We start from the raw sequence: 14,986 nt of genomic DNA on the forward strand, positions 1-14,986 counted from the left end.
CTACCTAGATCTATGTCTGTGGATGTGAACAGTAAGTACTTGTAGTCTGTAAATGTTGTATCCCGCTGTGTAAAACATTTGCAACAAGTTTCTTTTCACTATTCCACTTTCATAAACTTAAAAATTAATTTGATGGAACACGATGATCTTGGCCGGCCAAGTACGAATCAGGTCGTCGAAATTTAGGACCACTTCTTTTACAAGGGTTGCGGTTATACTAGCTTTTTCTAGCTTCTTCGCTCGGAATGAACTATCAATGTAGCCTTTATTAAACCATACACAATTTATGTTAATTCAACTAGCATTTTTTAAACTGTTCGTGGTAGCGTAACAAATAGAATTTCGCATTTATAATATGATTATGAATGTGGTTGGAAATTAATGTTAAGGTTTATCCAAATCCTTTGAAGTAGATTTTACTTGATAGAGTACCAAACGTTCCTATACAGGTACGCAAAAGTATATTGACAAATTATCGCATAAATAAATATTTAAGGCATAGGTCAACTATAAAGTATGATTTAGTTTAGAATCTAAAAAGCCATTAACTAGCCTAGTGTAGAACACAATATTGTTCAAGATATGTATATTAAAAATCCTACATTTCTTTCGCATGAGTAAGCATCAGAACTTGTTTTTCTTTTTACAAAATAATGAGAAGTGATGACGGGCAAGCGGTGATTATTTAAATTCAATGTGTTGTATGTTGTCCGTTGAGACTGGTGCTGGCTTGATGTAGCATTATGTCGCGTCGTTTTGGCAAATGTTGCGACATCAGAAATTATCATTTTATTTATACGTTGTGTATAATAACCACGTGTAAGTGTTAAAATTAGTGTGAACCAAACATACACATACATACATATGGTCACGTCTATATCCCTTGTGGGGTAGACAGAGCCAACAGTCTTGAAAGTATTGATCGACCACGTTTAGCTATTTGACTTAATGATAAAATTGAGATTCAAATAGTGACAGGTTGCTAGCCGATCGCCTAAAAAAAGAATCCCAAGTTTGTAAGCCTATCCCTTAGTCGCCTTTTACGACATCCATGGGAAAGAGATGGAGTGGTCCTATTCTTTTTTGTATTGGTGCCGGGAACCACACGGCACTAGTGCAATAGTGTGAACCGTATACGCAAATAATTGTTATGAATATATAGGTAAAACGTATTTTTTCTCTCATCAAACCATTATCCAATATTATTGAGTTCGGTCGTTATTAGGTTAGGTTCCCTTGGAAAAGGTTGCAGAGGTCAGACGGGAGTCACTTCGTGTAACAGCTGACTTACCCAACCCAAGATCATGATTACAAGGCTTTTCTACCAGCATAAAAGTCAAAAGGAAGAAGTAAAAGTTACGTCCTAATTCTAATGGGGTTGGCAACCGTAAAGACTAGTCAAATCCACAAGGAATAATTACTTCAAATGTGGTCTTTGTATTGACCAAACCTGTAAAGGATTTGTCTACCCCATTTGAGTATCCCAATTGGGCAACGTCACTTTTTATGATAATTCAAATCATATTAAATACTTAGTCTTAATTAAAATGAAAGTTTTAAATTCGATCAGAAAATAGTATACGAGTATGTGTGTATGTATAAAGGCAGTTTTACATTGCAACCATCGTAAATACGCGCAGACCGCCGGGCCCCGGATGCGAGCCAGCAAACACCACTCTAAATCACGGAAAACGACGCCTGCGCATGTTAGGTCGCGATCACACTTGAGTATTTTGATTGAACTGAGACGTATTATAAATAGTCCAGAAATAATACTTGAAATTAAATTATAATGAAACTACTATTGTCTATGACATATTTATAAATAATAAGTATGAACCAATTAACACACATAATTTATGTTTTTGTGTTATATGTATAAGTGAAACAAAAACAAAATTTTAACTTGTTTTGCAACATTAATATTGACTATAAATGTTTTTAAATGTACTTTTATGTTTTAACTTCTACTTCTATATGCGGGGTTAGTTTCCTGTAATAGTTATATCGGATAGATATATATATATATAGATAGCTGAACATAGCCTATCAGTCTTCAAGACTGTTGGCTCTGTCTACCCCGCAAGGGATATAGACGTGATTATATGTAATGTAATGTTCTATCGGAGTACTTACTAGTCCTTTCCCTTTATTGTTTCGTCTTATCCCACGTTTCACTTTAGACTTGAACTTGAATCATCATAAATTGTCCCACATTCTCGTCTTAATTTATTAACATAAAAAGAAGTCGTGCAAGTGTATACGTCTTACCGAAAGTCGAATCTTAACCGCTGTTGCCGAGTAATTGTTTTGCAAATAATCGCATTGGTGAAGTCACGCGCGCGTGCCTTTACAGTAAACAGTATGGCCTCGCCTTTACTGCGTTTCTCATGTGTTTTTGCTCTTTATAATTTTATTCTTGTTAATTTGTCAAATCTGTCGCATTAATGTTCCGCTTTTTGGGTTAATATCAGTTACGGCTGATTTACCACTTAATTCTTCATTTATCTCATCAGCTCAGATAAAGTAGCTTTTAATTTTTAAAATATTTTATGTATTTTTGGAGGAATTATGATGACAGAGACTAATGTATGTTGTATGTTAACGTTGTATTATGAGCATTGAAATTATTACCTTTCTCGTTATAAAGTATTTGACTACAATCCTTGAATTTAATTCAAGTTGTTTAAACTTTTCTAAATTAATAGTTGGTCACATAAAAGTAGTTATAGGAAATTAGCTTTTTTATGGTTTTCACTTTTATTCATTAACTCATGGTCCTTGCCTTTTCCAAATTGCATGATACCCTTTTAAAATTGCAGATCATGAACGTCTACGGCAGACCATCTGTCACAATCTCACCAGCTTAAAGTCTCATCGAGTCTTTTATCTCTTGACTTTGTGTACATTTTCCTTGATATTTCTCAATGACATGTGTCTCGACATTGCCTGTAGTTGTAAAACCTAATTGTAAAAGCGCAAATTGGTGCTCGGCCTCACGAGAACGATGACTCTAATGCAATGCTTGTAAAATAAAGCGGTAGCAATGCGGCAAGATATAAAATGTTGTGGTGACCACATCACACTTCAAAGTAAAGAACAGTTTTGTGAAAACTTACTAGGAAATTCATGTTACTATTTTCTAACAGCGGCATTTTTAGGTTGTAAGTTTTTGTTCTTTTAAATGTTCGCGTTGCATGAGTATTAATGTGACCGCGGTCGGTGCAAACCGTTCGAAACGTCACGAAAAAACGTTATGTAAGCGTTAATTTCCTTTCGTATACATAAATAAGTAATGTTCGTTAAAAATCCTTTGTTACTGAGTTATTGGCAAACAACTGATTACGTAAAGTCAATTTTAAAGGCACTGAAATAAAGTTATCTTGACGCATCTTTTAATTGAAAAATATATTTATAAATTAGTTAATTTATTGCCATGAAAAAGAAAAATTGGACATTCATGTCTATTCTTTGCGGGACTGAAAGGATAAATTGTTCAGCTGAATGGATTACAGTTTAATAATTAAAGTATACATACGCACTTTATAATAGAACCAAAAAAATACCTGAAGAAATAGCCGAAATTACTGGCCGTCGAATGTTGAGATGTATGTTTTACAGGGATCGTAGAAAGAACCAACAGATAAGTTTGAAATCAACTTCTGAAATTAAATCGAAAAACGCTTCGATTAGAGATCTATAATAAATCTGTAGAAACAGGCTCCTTTTTTAACACGACACGAAATTTGTTGTTATTTTTTCCATATTGTGGTCACTCTCCTGGCGGGATTCTTCCTGCAGAGACTTGTTCAATTTGTATATCTCGATCGTAAACCCTAGGTCATTTTGATTGAGAACGCAATCACTATGAAATTATGTATAATGTTGTTTTTGAATAATAACCAGGCGTCTATTGAGGCAACAGCAGGGCTATACAAGTGACTAGTTAAACCTCATAAAAAACCAAAATGTTTTCTAAAGACCTGTCAATGTCTTAATGTAAGGCTGATTTTCAATAGAAAATTAATTGGCGGGAAATCATTGTCCGACCACCGCCATTTTTTATGCGTTTAAGAATAATGACGCAGGAACCGAGCAAAGGACAAGAAAATGCACGCTGCCTTGTCTTTCTATTAGTTTTCATGAGGTTCACGTGATGTTATGCATTATTTTATTTTTTTACTAGGGATTTCCCTTTGAAAAATGTCTTCTCCCATTTTCTAGGGCCCCAAGCACAGCCCCTTTCTTTGCTCCGCGAATAATTTTTGCAATACAATCAGAAAGTTTGAATATTGAACTGAAAATTTTGAGTACTTTTATTTACGCACTCATTTAGTAGGTACTTAAGTTAACAGAAATTTTAAGGCTTCAGAATAAAGAAGCATAGCCTTCTGTGTAAAATTGACACGCAAAATCGTGAATCACCCTCTTATCTGAAATTTCGCTGAAATGTGACGTTCAGCGTTTAATAGTCTCTTCTCTCTCTTTCTATCTCTTCGGTTAAATTTGGAGCTAGAAAAAGGAGTAGATAAGGTAAATGCCTTATCAACATTACATGTACATACCTTACAACGTAGTTAGTTATTATAAATTAAAATCCGACGCGGAAGGAACTGTAAATTCCTAGTCGTTCTTAGCTACAAAAAAAAGTAGAATACGAATTAATAATAAATTACCTACGTTGGTGAATACAGGTTCCATTATTACTAGGAGGTAAGGCTCTTTACCTACAATTATTAGGCATTGTTGCATGTGAGCAAATTCGCCTTTATGAAATGAAACAATTGTGCAATCTAACCAATTATAGAACTAGGCAATCCGCAAGCAACAATCCTACCCTTAAATTACATGCAGCGATAGCGTCATATGTAGCGTAGCACATATTAATCTATTATTGCGTGCGTGCTGATGTAAAAAAGCAAAAAGTCATTAACAGAAGTAGAATTAATTAAGATACGTAGGTATCTAATGGTTTATTGCAAATCTGTCTTCGGATGCCTTCGGCTTTGTTTGCTTTGGTGAAAAGGTTACCTTTATCGACAGTGATCTTGGTAAATGGAAAGATGCAGCCTCTGGGTCATTGTGTATAGGCAACCACATAATGATCCCTAGAATCAGGACTTTTAGAAAACTGCTAGCTGAGGCCGGCAGACCTTTCAATTAACTCGCTCGTTACCATACGTGACTTTACCAGAATAGGCAGCACCCTGGCGTTTTGTCACGATCATGAAATTGCCGCGAAAATTGAATCGCAGACCCGCTGAATGAAATAGAACCGGAGAAATTATCGTTAAAATGCTCTAATAAAATATTGAGTAAACGATTAAAATTATAAACATAGATGTAACTAGACCCCGCCAGTGTCCATTTGTGAAAAATCTCTCATCTAAGTCCGAGTCCTATGGACCTTTTTTCGAAACTCTTTTATTGAATATCTGTTCGAAATTTAATGTATTGCCCATTTTGTCTTTGCAGTAAGCAGAAAAAACTTAACACGTTTGGTTTTTTATAGAGATCCAATGTCTGTATATATCTATGTATGTCTGTGGTCAAAACCCACTTTTACCTATTTGGACTACAGATTTAACATGAGATGATTAATATTTGGCAGCAGTTCCCAAAAGATCTTTTCGGAAATTAATCTACGATTTGTCTCTCGTATTATAATATACTGAAATCGTAAATACTACGTTTTCGCACTGTGCCGTCATAAACCTGCCCTTAAGCTTAACACTGTCATTCAATATGTTGTTTTATTGAGAGTTATTTCTTTACATAAATTGTAAATCAATAAAAGTTAAAAAAATGTTAGTTTACTCAGCTTACCAAATCAATACGAGGTAGTAGGTACTCCCAGAACGGACTCCCGCAATAAGAAACTTTGCGCTGCGGTGACTTCAAGAAAATATTGAGGTGTCTGTAAACGACATCTTTAATTATTACAAGAAGTATCGAAACTATTGCATTAAATATTGTATTGTTATTAAATATTGTAGTATATTGTATATTTAGCAAAGTTTCTGTACTGTTGTTATTTTACAATAGAAGTGACCACTTAATCTCGTCATTAATGCATTGTCAAAGATTATATAATTGTTACTACGTTCCCTCGATAAGTGCATAATTTTTAGTTGCCTACTGTAATTTGCTCATCTATTTTTAATTTTGCTGATAGGCCACCTCTTTAGTATCATTTAGGAAATTAGGTCTAGGGACAATTTATTCATTGGGGTTCAGTGCATTTTCAAGAATTTCTTTATGGTAATGGTTGTGCCCTGAGGCAAATATAAAAAATTCATCCTCATAAGTTCCCTTTTATTATCCTAGTCTCTTTTGCCATTGTAATAATACACCCGATACTTTACAAATTGCAGCGTTTCGATACCTCTTACCGAACATGCGATGCTAATGTTTATTATGTTTTAATACAAAACTTATATTAAAATGTGAATACGCCTTTGGTTAACTGATTAATATACCGGAATGGTGAGACTATTTTTATTTTACCATTATCCTCTATGCCTCTTTTCACCAATTTTGTTCAAATCCGCAGGCGACAATGAGTTTGAATCAAATAGGCGAGTATATGGGTCATTCTCTACATCAATACTATTCATTATGTAATGAATATTTTAAAAGATCTCACTTATTTTGACGATCCAAATGTATGTAATGTACGAATGTACTAACATTTAGAGATTTTCTTGGATTTTTGAAAGCGTTTGATACTGTATCCATATATATTGATATGCAACTCAAAATAAATTGAGGGATCGTGTCATTCAATATAAAAAAGTTTATTTAGTAGGGATTACTATGAGACTGCACTTGGATCACAAAAATTTTGATAGATATTCGAGTAAAGAGACGATCATATCTTATGGAGTCTTACAAGGAAGCTTTCTTGGCGCGTCCTTGTTAATCATATAAAAATACAATTTCTTACCTTTACCTATGACACTTTTATTGCAAAAGTAACGTTTCCGGCTAAGTAGGATAAAGCTAGTATTTTTCTGATGATACCACGTAAGTTCATACATTTAATCACGTCTTTATCCCTTATGGGATAACTAACAATCATGAAAAGACTGTAAACCCAAGTTTAGCTATATGGCTTAATGATGTAATTAAGATTAAATAGTGACTTTCTGATTATTACTCAGAAAAATCTAGTTGCAACAAAGCTTACAAAAGAACAATCATACCTCAAAAGGTTCAAACCTCAAAAGGTTAAAGTTTTCCTAGTGCCTTTCTGATGTCAAGATAATACTGGATACTTTCCGGCTAGTTATTAAAATTGTTACTTCATTTACTGATAAATATGATAAGTTACTTCTACAGGAAACTTAGCGCCTAGTTATTAAAATCGGAACTTTATATATTTGTTAAGGTTATTTGTCTATAAAGTGCTCACGAAATCTAGGTTTGACATTTACGAAGCCGACAGCGGATAGCGTATAATGTGAAAGCGGCCTTACCTGCTTATACGAACTCGCATAAAATCGTCATAAACGAAGCATCCACTTGCTTTTATTGGTTGAAACTACCTTAGGCAAATGTTTCAGCGAAAATCAGAATAACTTTATATAGTTTGTTATTAGAATTCGTGAAATAACAGTTTAGTTTACTCTATAACGGAATGCTATAATTCTTGTTTTGTGGAACATAAACTAAATGATACGATCGTAGATATTAAGATTAGCTTGAAGTTATTTCCGGCTAGAATAAGGACTCTTTTCCATGTTATTTTAAAGTAGTAAACGATGATTTTCCTCCTACTTTGTGGGAGAACAGTGAGATTTTAGCGTCTGGTAGAAGGGTTTTTATTGCCGTTTTCACAAATCTGTAGTTATTATTATTCAATGGCAAGAATCGGGGTAAAAGTAATGTAAATATTCCTCAAGCTTATACCGGGATAGATTCAGAGGAACACAATATACAACAAACATAACAAATCATAAATTATTGTGAAATAACATTTCAAAACATAAATTTTGCTGAGACATTAAAACTAATCCGTGGCCCACCATGTTCATTTGTAATTTGTTACATTTCTCATAAACGCCAACTTATAATTTGGGTTATTTGAAGTCGTAAAACTTGGCCTAACGACATTTATTCCTGAGCGTTTCCCAGAATATGGCAAAAATACAACGATTGCATATTAACTTTTATTATGTTATTAAATGCATTTAGAAATATATTTAAATTCCTCTGGTCCAATTTACGACTGAATTTGAAGTCTTGAAATTATACGGTGTATAAGACAACAAATCAAAATCACCTTCGGCCTCTTAAGACTTTATGCTTAGAATGTTCAAATAGTTCAGAAGTATAGATGAGTTCTTTTAGATACATTGCTTTTCCAGACGGTCAGATGGAAATCGTAAAGTCCTGCAGTGGATATAATGCGGCTGATAGAACTCCTTGGCATATTTTTGTCACTCTTAAGAGATTTAATTCATAAGGTCGACTGATTCCACTGCCGGAGTGAATGGGAGTGAACGGCCCTTTTCGGTGGTTTTAGTAGGTTCGAATCCAAATTACCTTCCAGCATCCCGTTGCTGAGCAGGTAGACCCTAGTTTCTCTTTATGATAAAACATGTTATTTTCTTCAACTAATACAAAATGTCCCAAGACAATCGATGGGAGAGATCATCTCAATTATTGCAAGTTTCATTTTTCTGCTACATCTCATAATCTCAAGCATAATCCCAGGGATGTTTACAATCCAACATTTCTGCACTTAGTGTTAACACGTTACAGATACTACGTACTTGGTGTATTATTAAACATCACTTGATAGTTATTTGAGTAATCTAATGTTATCGCTCAAAATGTGGAAACATAGCCAATGTAATTATTATGGTGTACTTTGTGTAACAATACTCATTGTATTGGTAATTTAGTTTTCTGATTCAAGTGAATGCTGCCACTGAATTGTATTAATCATTAACTTATTAGATAAAAGGAATGTATTTATACTTAATTGCTTATTCTTTACTGCTTCTGCTCCAGTGCTATTTTTTCTGTTTGATCTCCGTCAACCATTTTTGACTTATAATGATTGTTTTAAAGGTTGTTTTTGTATTTCTTTCTACTTCTACTACTTAAGTCTTCTACTCTATTTAGGTCATAGTGAATGTTGGTAATAGAACTGGACTAGAGATCTTTAAATTGGCTATTATGTTGACAAGAAACATACTGAATTCAAAAATAGGGTTTCGCTTACGATTTTCGAACTCTTGTGTGATCTTAAATTATTAAAATCTCAGTCTTAAATGGTGTATCCAGTTGAAACAACTGTGTGAATAGCATCAAATTTCAGACAGACAGATAGGTAAACGTTCTACAAATAATCATGCTCCTATTAAATACGATTGATTTCGACTTAACTGAGAAAAAGTATCACTTTTTCTTGACGTGTATCGAAGAAAATAAAAAAGAAGATGTCTTTTACCTGTTCACTTGGGGGTCAACCCTTTGAATATATTTGCGACATTTTGCTTAGTAGTCTGTTTATAGTTCCAATATATTTGGATCAAGTTAATGTCAGAATATGAGATGAAGTTAAAAATACATTGTACCTATTTGTTCGTGACTAGATCGTTTGACTGCATACAATTTGCGACAAAACTATTTGATGTCCGTCAGTCCGGCTCAATAAAACCTATATATAATAGAGTTATTGCTTCGGCCATTGAAAAATTAATAAAATAATTCAGGAGTGCCAACATCAAAACTTTAGTTCTCAGACTTGGCGACAAAGGAGGCTCGTAAATAAATATGTCGTTTTACGACTGAGCTCAATCGTATAAGTTCGCTTTTTAACCTAAGTTTTTCTATATTCAATGTGAAAGGAAAAGACTTAACGTCAAAAATTTTCAACGCTTATAACATACAAAAATCACGCTTCTTTCCAGCCAGAATCTACATTTTTTCCTCTTGCCTAACTTTTCAGTAGAAGATAAGTAATACTTAATAGAAAGAAATACAATTGACGCTGGTGGCACTGATCAGTCAGATACTTTATTAACAATTTAAATTATTACATTTAAATGTTTTGCTCTTTTATAATAAACTGTTCTTTCATACAAATAAGAAAAAGAGATTTGTTTGTAAAACGTAATCCAAAAGTCTGTTTGAGTCGCGTTCACTTTTTTCTCAGAATCATGACCTCACGACTTGAGGCCAACCGGGAAGAAACCCAGTCATCCCGACAGTCAGTATAAAAGTGTGACCACAGGGAGTAATTGGACACAAATCGCACTGTGGAGTGTTCTCATAAGATTTATCTCAAAAAACCTCATACGAATTTCGTATTTATGCCTTATCGTCTTTCTCATAAGGTCTACATTTATTTTGGAGTTGCTACACACTCAAATAGGGTTGACAGGCGTCAATAAAAGCCAGGCATAGGTTTTTGATGGTCTGCCAGAAAAAAAAATGTATAGACTCACGAGTGCAATGTTTTTACTGATTCAGCAGTTAAATTATTGATACTGAGTCAACTAAACTAAATATTTATCTAATCTCGAAAAACTTAGGTCCAGTTTAAACGTCATAATATTCTCCACAATACAGGGTGTTAGCCTTTTTGTCTAGATATTAGGTGAACTCGTACCGCGCTTCGGCCATTACGTATCCCACTTCCCATGGGTCTACCAATCTTCTGTTTATTCGAGCCGAATCTGCCGACGATACGAGCCGAGTTTGCTCTCTAACAGCGCATCCTTTCTTGACTCCCTAGAAAATCTCTTTAGTGTTGTTCCTTTAGAATAGAAATTTTACTCACTCTTTTGTTCTAGGAGGGCTGACGCCTCGCAATATTCCTCAAGCTTATACCTCGAACCATGCCATCGCCTTAATAATAGCCTTATCCTGAAGCTCTCTTTTTTCCTGTTCTGTCAATAATAACACCATTCTGCTTTATTGGATTTCCTAGACTGGCAACCCTACTCTCAGAGGCTTCGTTTTTCGTTTTTTGTTTAGCAAATTACAGGTAGCAGTTTCGCTCTTATTTAAAAGGCCGTAATGGGGTTATTATTTTAAAACCCGATAAACGTTCAGAGTTTCTTTGTGCTAGCTGCGTGTGTATGAAGATACGTCTGTCGAGATAGCATCACATTTTTTATAAATATTAATTTCGCCCGCCTCAATGTCTCACGATATTGTCGATGGATACAAAATAAGTATGCCGTGTGGTTCCCGGCTCTCGGGAATAGGACTGCTCAATCTAATTTCTCGTATGTTGTAAAAGGCGAGTAAGGGAATAGTCATTTCATGCGTCAATGTTGGACAAGTAGCGAAGATAACTCAAGTGAGTGCCACCTACTTCTGTTCACGTTCAGATAATAAAAGTCAATAAAGGGAATGACTTTCTGGGGGTTCTTCCTTTAGGCGATTTAGGTTATCCTGCCAACTCTTCAATTGATTAAAATAAGCATTGATTTTATTGACTCCTTTTCAATAGTGCTAATACGTGCCATGTTTGTGTGTGCGAATGAACCCGTCGCGATTAAGACTAATCCCTATTATAAAGACATAACTCCAGGAATTGTATTGTAACTGTAATAAATGTGGAAGAACTTGTATCATTACATAGAACTCGAGTCAATAAAAATCTTGCTTAACGTGGTCGTGGTTGTAATAATTGGCTCTGTCTATACCACCTCGTATGGAATATAAATGTGATACTCGTTAGTGTGACTACGTGGGTATTAAACTCAATGTACATATAATTTACACACATACATATGTACATACATATGGTCACGTCTATATCCCATGCGGAGTAGACAGAGCCAACAGTCTTGAAAAGACTGAATGGCCACGTTCAGCTATTTGGCTTAATGATAGAATTGAGGTTCAAAATAGTGGCAGGTTGCTAGCCCATCGCCTAGAAAAGAATCCCAAGTTCGTAAGCCTATCCCTTAGTCGCCTTTTACGACATCCATGGGAAAGTGATGGAGTGGTCCTATTCTTTTTGTATTGGTGCCGGGAACCACACGGCACTGAGTGTGACTATGTGAGTTTTAAACTCAATGTAAGAACATATAATTTTGTAAACATTTAAGATCATCAAAAAAAATTTATCTTGACCTAACCGAAGTTCGAACCCAGGAAAGGCTATAAGGCAAGGCCTGCCACTGGGCCAACGGGCTGTCAGTGCAAGAAGGATATTGCTGTAGTGCCATCTTTCACTCTCGTCTCCGCAAAGCAAAAACCGCCTTCAAAAACAGGGCCAGAATCAGGCATTAAATGTCATGCTTTTTTATAACGCTTCGAATAATACCTTTTTCACTTTGGATGAGCAAATGATATTGCAAATTAAGTAATAAAACAAGTTTATGTGAATGAATTTACTTTTTAAATAAATTTTGTTATTATATATCTTGTATTCTGATCGGGGACAGACGCAGGAAATTTGATTTGTAATTTAAAAAAATATGCTGCAATTTTACGTACAAAACGCCCAAGTTATTGCCGGACAAACAAGTGTAGTATAAGGCGCAATTCACACCCTTTGGAACCTTTTAAATGACTCATTTTAACTCGGTGACAAGAATAAGTACGTTTGTAAAGAGTCGCACATGGGTTTCATTTGGTCGTAAATTCTGAAGTGCTACCGTCGGGATTATTTTGAGAATGCTTGAACACGTGTCTCTTACAATATGTTACACGTATAGTTACAATTGCAGGCGTGAAAATTTGGCTGTGTTTTGCATTTAACTTGAAAATGATTTGTTTCCTTCTGTGGGTTTTCCACGGGCTTCTCAGGGACGACCATCTGAACCGAAGATAGGCCTTATTATGGTTCGTTTGAGTCTAGTTTTAGTCGTTGACAAGCGGTTTGTTTTTTTTTTCTTTTTCTCCATCTCTCTCCCTCTCTTTCAACTGAAACACAAAAGTCGATCAAAATTTCTGTACCTAAATTCGTCTCGAAACAGTACATACATAATTATACAGAAATCTCTTATTTAGGTTAAGACACTTATTATTAGTTAGTCATCAGACATTAGGTGACTAAACTATGTGAGAAACGTTCTAAATTCCATGCGGAAGTTTATATTTAGTGGCCAGTGTTTAGACTGTTGATTGTTTTAATACTTTCAGACAAGTACTTGATATTTTATGTGACGTTTCTTAGTACTATGTTATGAGTATCGTGTTCCAAATTCAAATACGAGATTTGATTTGTTCGCTGTTTTGATTCCACTTCGGCGTATAACATATTTTCTAAACATCTTTATTGTTTAAACTTGTTAACATAAATCAACTAATATTATAAATGCAAATACTAATATTAATATTTATTACTAATAATAATAAATGCAACTTGTGGGGTAGACAGCTCTCTGGAAAATATTAAAAGGCCACGTTTAGCTGTATACTAATGGAATTGAGACTTACATGTGACAATCCCAACGCACGTCATCTACTGAATCAATCTTCATGTAATTTTGCGTATAATTAAATACTGGAAAAGGACTTAGGGTACTTTTCATCTCGGTAAAAACTATAATTCCCGTGGAATTTGCGAAATACATTTGATTTTTTTTTAGGAGACGCTAAATTCGAGGATGCAACACGTAAAGGTAAGAGAAAGAAAGAGAGCAGTCTATAAATTTAAAATAGTTTTTTTAATTATTAAATAATAAATATATTATGTTTAATATTTTAGAAAAAAAAAAAATTACACCCCTTAATGATAATATTTTTTTTTAATATTTTTTTTTCTATATTCCTTTCACGTCCGAGTGCGGCCCTGTACAAAACCTGTTTCGCAACATTGTTGCAGTGGCCTCCAGATTGTTTTATTTGTTTTTTATTCGCGGCCAGCTGTAGGATCGGGCTCGAGTTGTGATGTTACCTTACATTGGCCCATTTTTATAAAACACAAACTGGCAAAATTATGTAATAAGTTAATCGATATTAAATGCAAGTTGATATTGTAGATTAAAATAAATAATGTAATTTCCTGTTAAAAAAAAATTGGAAAATTTGTTCTGTTGCAAGTCCAGCGTCTAAACGTGATGTCATTTTTTATTTTATATGCAGGGTAACTTTAAAAATAAAGAACTCTTATGTTATAAAGAAAAGAAGCGACGTGGACCACACGTTAATTCTGAATTTGGAATACGACGTCCATTTTGTTTTTATTTTATTTGATTCAATTGCGATAAATTGAAAATCTTCACTTAACTTTATTCTTAAAATTCTGCAGTGTCAAGAATTCACAGAAGAATTTTCAACTTTTATTTGACTAGTGGCCAATTCACAGATTCTCTACTATATTTGACTTGATGCTTGAAGTTGAGCAACGAAGGAAACTTGAATGCAACAAAAATTATGTGTGTGTCTGTACTTACTTATACGTGTGTAATACTGATAGAATAACCTTTAGGTTCTTCGCTTCATTAAACACCGAAAGCTATAAACTTATAACATCTGGCAGCCGTTCTAACTAAAGAACCAGATAATTAACTCAAATGAGAAAACGTTAATTCTACTAAAAAAAACTATTTGTCCTGTGTTGTCCTGGTTTCCAGGACTTAAGAATAGGACCACTCCATATCTTTCCCATGGATGTCGTAAAAGGCGATAGAGGGAAAATAGGTTCACATTCATCTAGTGTAGGCTATTCTCTGCTGGTCTGGTGGAGAAGAAAAAACGAAGATTGTGCCAGTTGTTTCCCGTCCCGTGTTGATTTTAAAAGTCAATGAAGCAAAAAGCTGATAAACTTGGCATTCTTCTTTTAAGCGATGGTCTAGCAACTCGTCACTATTAATAAGTAATACAGGTATTAAACGCAAACGTAACGCACCTTTATTTTATCTCGGACGTTCAATACCTTATAACTATTATACTCGTAGTTATTTAAAAATATTATAATGCAACACGGAAGTTTAAAATCTGTCACTATTTAAATCTCAATTACATCATTGAGCCATACGGCTCATCATCATCATCATCATCTGTATAG

At 34.4% G+C, this 14,986-nt stretch overlaps 1 protein-coding gene across 2 annotated transcripts in view; it reads left to right on the forward strand.

The window, feature by feature from the left end:
* LOC106130043 (protein doublesex) overlaps nt 1-14,986 on the forward strand; it is a 121,610-nt gene that overhangs the window by 101,037 nt on the left and 5,587 nt on the right. The gene's annotated exons all lie outside the window — the stretch shown is intronic.

Source organism: Amyelois transitella, chromosome 18 (genome assembly GCF_032362555.1).
Source record: "Amyelois transitella isolate CPQ chromosome 18, ilAmyTran1.1, whole genome shotgun sequence".
In the NCBI taxonomy this organism is placed as follows: Eukaryota; Metazoa; Arthropoda; class Insecta; order Lepidoptera; family Pyralidae; genus Amyelois; species Amyelois transitella.